Source organism: Perognathus longimembris, chromosome 1, assembly GCF_023159225.1.
Source record: "Perognathus longimembris pacificus isolate PPM17 chromosome 1, ASM2315922v1, whole genome shotgun sequence".
NCBI classification, from domain to species: domain Eukaryota; kingdom Metazoa; phylum Chordata; class Mammalia; order Rodentia; family Heteromyidae; genus Perognathus; species Perognathus longimembris.
The window spans coordinates 60,460,657-60,466,656 of NC_063161.1; positions in this window are offsets into that span (position 1 = coordinate 60,460,657).

Consider the following 6,000-nt stretch of genomic DNA (forward strand, 5'->3'; position numbering starts at 1 on the left):
TGCAAACAATACCAATTTCATTTTCATAATTATGATTACTTTGTCTTGCTCTTCCATCCCACCTGATAGCATTGATTTAACCTTTGCAAACATGGGATAAAAAAGTATTTCATTTTTCCTCAGCCAGTTCACACACCTTATGAGTCCCTTCATATCCCCTCCAGCCCCAGTGATAGTGTACAGCTGGGGTAGTTCCCACTGTGGCTCTTACTTATACTATGCTGATCCCCAGCCATCCTGGCCTCCATGCTCTCCAGCTACTGCAAGCTGGAGGTCATTATAGTCTTCATTTTGGCTCCTTTCAGAAACCACAAACAAATTTATTGCTGTGAAAACAGATACAATGTTACTTCATTTTTATTATTACTATTACCTTTAAGTAGTTGTACACAGGAGTTCCCATTTAACAAAGCAGTTTATGAATATGATGGACATGGTACTTCTGATGTGTCTTTCTCAGCTATTTTCATGTTTCTCCTAGATGATAGGAAATTTCGCATGGACATCAAAACCCCTCCACACCCAGCAAACCACAATAGGCTATCTCCCTCTGACCAATCACATTAGATTAACCCTTTTTTTAACTAATGGGTGGTTAAGGAGGTAAAGATCCAAAATTCTTGGCATTTCTAACAAAGAACAGAATGAACACAAACACCATAAAGTGACATATTGGGGAGCTCAGTAGAGCTAAAGTACACCACTAAGGGAAATGACAGGTTCAAGTTAAGTAGCTTAAGAACAAACCAATGGTTAATGTTTAAAGTATTCTAAGGCTTGAGGAGTATGATGGCTGCTCATGACTTTGAAGATTTTTGGAAGGGAGCTGTGCAGGAAGGAACAAGCCTGCCATCCCAGGGTATTATTAACCTTAAGTAGAAACGTGTTGGGCAGAGATCAGGCTAAGGACTCAAGAGGTTCCACTCCACAGATGTCTCACCTCACCTAGGGAGAAGTCCTATCTGTAAATGGACCCCTAATGATCCCCAAAAAGAAAACGTCCTGGGAGGTACAGAGAGGAGGTGGAACTCATGAGTGTCTTCTAGTGTATGAGTAGGAGAAGGGGCTCACCATTCTTTTCCTGTAGTTAATGTGCACACTAGGGCATGTGTGGTGGTGGTGGTGAGGGGGAGAGAGAGAGAGAGAGAGAGAGAGAGAGAGAGAGAGAGAGAGAGAGAGAGAGAGAGAGAGAGAGAGAGAGAGAGAGAAAGAGAGAGAGAGAGAATGTCTGTGTGCCAGGGTTTGAACCCCAAACCTTAAGCTCCCACTATTTTCACTCACAACACTCTTCAACTTGAGTCATGCATCCACTTGTAGCTTTTTGTTGGCCAACTGGAGATAATAGTCACATAGCAGCCAGGGATGAAATCAGACAGTGTGGAGACAGAATGTCTCTCTCTGTGGCACTTCGGTCCCTTTCATGAATTTCAGAAAACATTATATGATTTAAAGACTTGTTAGATCTCTTCAAATACTCTGGGATGTAAAACAATATAATTTATATAATTTTCCATATTTTGATTTTCAAACATTTTAACCCAATCAATCATAATTTTAGCTTAATAACTAGCAATTGAATGGATAATATCCTCCAAATTACAAATAATTTCAGCTTGAGTATGGCATTATACTTGGTTTATTGGAAATATTATAGTCTTGTGAAAATTATTTTAAAAGTATGTTTTCTAACTCCTTTTAGCAAAGATGTCGCCCCATCATTAGAAGAAATCTTTTTTTTTCCTGTGTCAGTGAAGTTTAAATTACAGAAAGCTTTATTACCCATCTTGAAAAAATTCTGCTTTGAATTTCACTTTGGGGCAGTGTTGTACAATTCTCAGATTGCACCCTCCCTTGGCAGTGTATTATTTCTTTTCTTTCCTTCTCCCCCTACCCTTTTTTTTTTTTGGTGCTTCTTGGGGCTTGAACTCAGGGCCTGGGCACTGTCCCCAAGCTTTTCTGCTCAAGGATAACACTCTACTACTTAAGCCAGAGCTCTACATCTAGATTTTTTCAAGTATAATTTATTGGAGATAAGAGTCCCACACACTTTCCTGCCCAGCTGGATTTCAACAGCAATCCTCAGATCTCAGCTTCCTGAGCTGCTAGGATTATAAGCATGAGTCACCAGCACCCAGTGGTATATTGTTTCTAATACTTCTGTATCACTTATGATTTTACTTAGAAGAACTGGTTTTTACTACATTTCAGTCAGACTAACCTTCACAGTATTATATATATGAACAATAAAATTAGAATATAAAAAAGATAACTGTACACTTGTGTTCATTGAATCTATATTCACAATACCCAAAATAAAGACTCAAACTTTAAACTGGTAAATGGATAAAGAAAATGTGGCATATACCTGAAATGGAATGTTCTTCACCCATAAAATCTATCAATGGAATCCTATCATTTCTGGCAACATGGAACATTATGTTTAAAGAAATAAGCCAGATACAGAAAAACAAGTAACAAATGATCTCACTCATATAGGATTTCTAGAAGCTGGTCACACAGTAGAGAGAAGGACAGAAGTTACTAGAGGCTGAGGAGGGAGCAGCCAGGCAGGGATGAGGAGAGATGGTCAACATATATGAGCTTGTAGCTAAAAATGTGCAGTAAATTCTGATGTTCTGTTGTACTATTATTGCCATGATATGATGATTACCAATATTGTATAAAGTATTTCAAAACACATAACAAAAGGATTTGGAGTGTTCTTGCCACAAATAAATAATAAATGTATAAGGTGACAGACATGCTAGTACTCTGTGACTGTTACACATATCCTCATGTATCAAGAACCATGCCATACCCCATAAGTGTGTTTTTATGTGGCAATTTAAAAGATTTTTTAATATTGATGTATTCCAATTACCTACAACTGCAGCTAATACAAAGTCTAAGCTCATTAATAACTTGAAATGTATTCACAATAATGATTGCCTGTGAGAAGGTCTAGAAAATTTAAATTGGAAGCGAGGAACAAGAGCAGCAACTTTATCTGTAATGTCCTATTATAAGAAGAGAGAGACAGAAAGGTGAACAGATTTAGAGAGACAAGAGTAAAGAAATAGACACAGACAAAACATAGCCCATGTATCTCAAAAACATATACTTTATATATCTGTAAGTAATTTCATAAGCAATTCAATAGTAACAGCTTCACCTTTCCTTCTAAATCTTACCTTCTACAAGTAAGCTAATTGTTTCACATGAAATTATTTTGCTTTCTATTTTCAATTGTGAACCAGTGATGCAGAGCCTGTCTTTAATTTCTGTCATATTTCATTGTATTTCTTGATGAAGAAGTAAAAACATTTGGCTTTTTGGCCTCAGTTTCATACTTCATTGAGTTGTTTGACCAATATGGAACTTTGCCTCCTCACCTGAAAATATAGCAAAAATCCCTGAGTCCTTCCCATATGTAAGATTTAAGGACTTTACAATACAAATGTCCTTTCAATTCTAAAATACGATGCTGGGGCTGGGGATATGGCCTAGTGGCAAGAGAGCTTGCCTCCCATACATGAAGCCCTAGGTTCGATTCCCCAGCACCACATATACAGAAAACGGCCAGAAGGGGCGCTGTGGCTCAGGTGGCAAAGTGCTGGCCTTGAGCTGGAAGAAGCCAGGGATGGTGCTCAGGCCCTGAGTCCAAGGCCCAGGACTGGCCAAAAATAAAAAGTAAAAAAATAAATAAAATACGATGCTAATATTTTCACATTAAATTCCTATTTTTGTGGTTATTTGTTTGTTTTTTGTGCTGGTCCTGGGCTTGAACTCAGGGATTGGGCACTGTCCCTGAACCTTGTTGCTCAAGGCTTACACTCTACCACTTAAACCATACTTCTACATCTGGCTTCTTGGTGATTAATTGGAGAAAAGAGTTTTACATATTTTTCTGCCTAGGCTGACTTAGAACCACCATCTTGAAGTCTCAGGTAAGATTACCTGTGTGAGCTACCAGTGTCTGGCTTGTTTATTTACCTTTACTCTGGTACCAAGCACAAACACACACTCTTCCACAATGACTAGAAAACTAGTGGGAGGACACAGAAATATATGTTTATGTGTGGGAAATAATTCCTAGTCCAATGCCAAATTAGTTTTAAAACAACTAAATGCACTGTCATTTTGTATGCTCATGAATGTTATATTAAGTTACCACACAGCCACAGTTATGAGAAAGAGGCTGTTCCTTGGGTCTTTTGTTTACAGCAAGTCAGTGGTAGAGTATATACTGTGCTGTCTTAATGTTGTAACTTATTAATAAGAATGTGCATATTGCCTGTCTCTTCACTCATGCCTCTGAGCAATCACAGATCAAATGGCATGTAATCATGACTATTTCTCCCTCCCTCCAACACGATCCTTTTGAAGCCACAGAAAGGTAGACTTGTTTTTCTGTGACTTTCAAGTTCTATTTCAACAGCCCTGCTTGAAAATCCAGTTACTATGGTGATATGTTCCATGGCAAACAATCTCTGGATCAGCGAAGTTATACCTTAGCCACAAAAGTGGTATCTGTGGTTTAATGTTTTAGCAAAAGGGCGACAAATCTATGGTTTTATTTACTACTGGGAGGTTTTGAATAAGCAGTTTGAGCTCCTGGAATTGGAGGAGATGGAACAGGAACTGGTTTAAACTTAGCAGAGTCAATCTTGGAGGACACTTCCTGGACAGAGCCAATGTGGTACAAATTAGAATATGCTGAACTGGCATGACACAATTTGACTTTTTCTGCATCAGTGGAAAGGGATGGAAACAGACGTGTTCAAAAAGAGAGAAACCTGGCACCCAGGGAAGAGTACAGTTTTCTTCAGAAGCCCCCCTGCTGTCATTCCCTGCTCAGCCAGGTGCCCACCGGAGGATGCTGGCTCTGCCTTACTTGGAAAAGGTATGAGCAGTGAAAGAAAGGCAGTTTCCTGTCACTGCTGAGAAATGATCTTAGAATTCTAAGTGCCTTCTCAGAATGCATTTTCCCTAGATAAGTAAAGTTTAAGTCAAGGATCAAATTCAAGAACAGCATGTCTCATGGTTTGTATGGGATTGTGGTTGACTTGCTCAATTAATACTATTTCTGTTCCATTTATATGACAAACTATATCCTAAATTCTGAACAATTGACTCCAAGAAAAACTTTCTAAAGACAAAGTGTTACTATGGATGACTTTGTAGACCAAAACAAAGAAACTACCTTCTTAATTTTTATTCACATTTAGCAATTAGTGTAGGCTTAATTAGCATGGCAGATTCAGTACTTAATAGTATTGGCAGTCAATGCTTAGATAAGATAGAAAAAATAAATTGAATCCAAAAGTCCTTTGATATGAGACACATTTAAAAATACATTATTAACCCAGGTGCCTGTGGCTTATGCCTGTAATCCTAGCTACTCAGGAAGCTGAGATCAAAGGATGCAGATTTGAAAACAGCCAGGGCAGAAAAGCCCATGAGATTCTCATCTCTAAATCAACCAGAAAAAAAAAAGCCAGAAACTGTGCTGTGGCTCAAGTAGTAGAGCACTAGCCTTGAGCACAGAAGTATAAGGGACAGCAGATCCTGAGTTCAAACCTCAGGACTGGCACAAAAAGTAAAATATATTTTAAATGTTTATCACAGTTCACCTTTAGTTGTTTTTAGGAGAGATTTTCAAAAGCCTAGACAAAGCTACCAGTCAAACCCTCCCATGAAGACACCAACAAAAAAAGCAAGCTAGAGCTCGGTGTGTTAATAAAGTGGATCCATAAAACTGCGTTTGACCAAAGGCTGCAAATTAACAGGGTCACAGTCTGTAAATAGAACATCTGATGACATAAGCATTACCATCTCAAATTAATATCTGCTCTGAAGTACCCACACAGCTGGAGACAAAATGCAGGCTATGGCGATTCTCTAGTGTGCACAAATTGGCAATAAGGCCGAATCAGCAATTTTTTTTTATCATTACATGGAACCTCTCCCTACCTTGGAGACTGCATTTAATTGTAATAT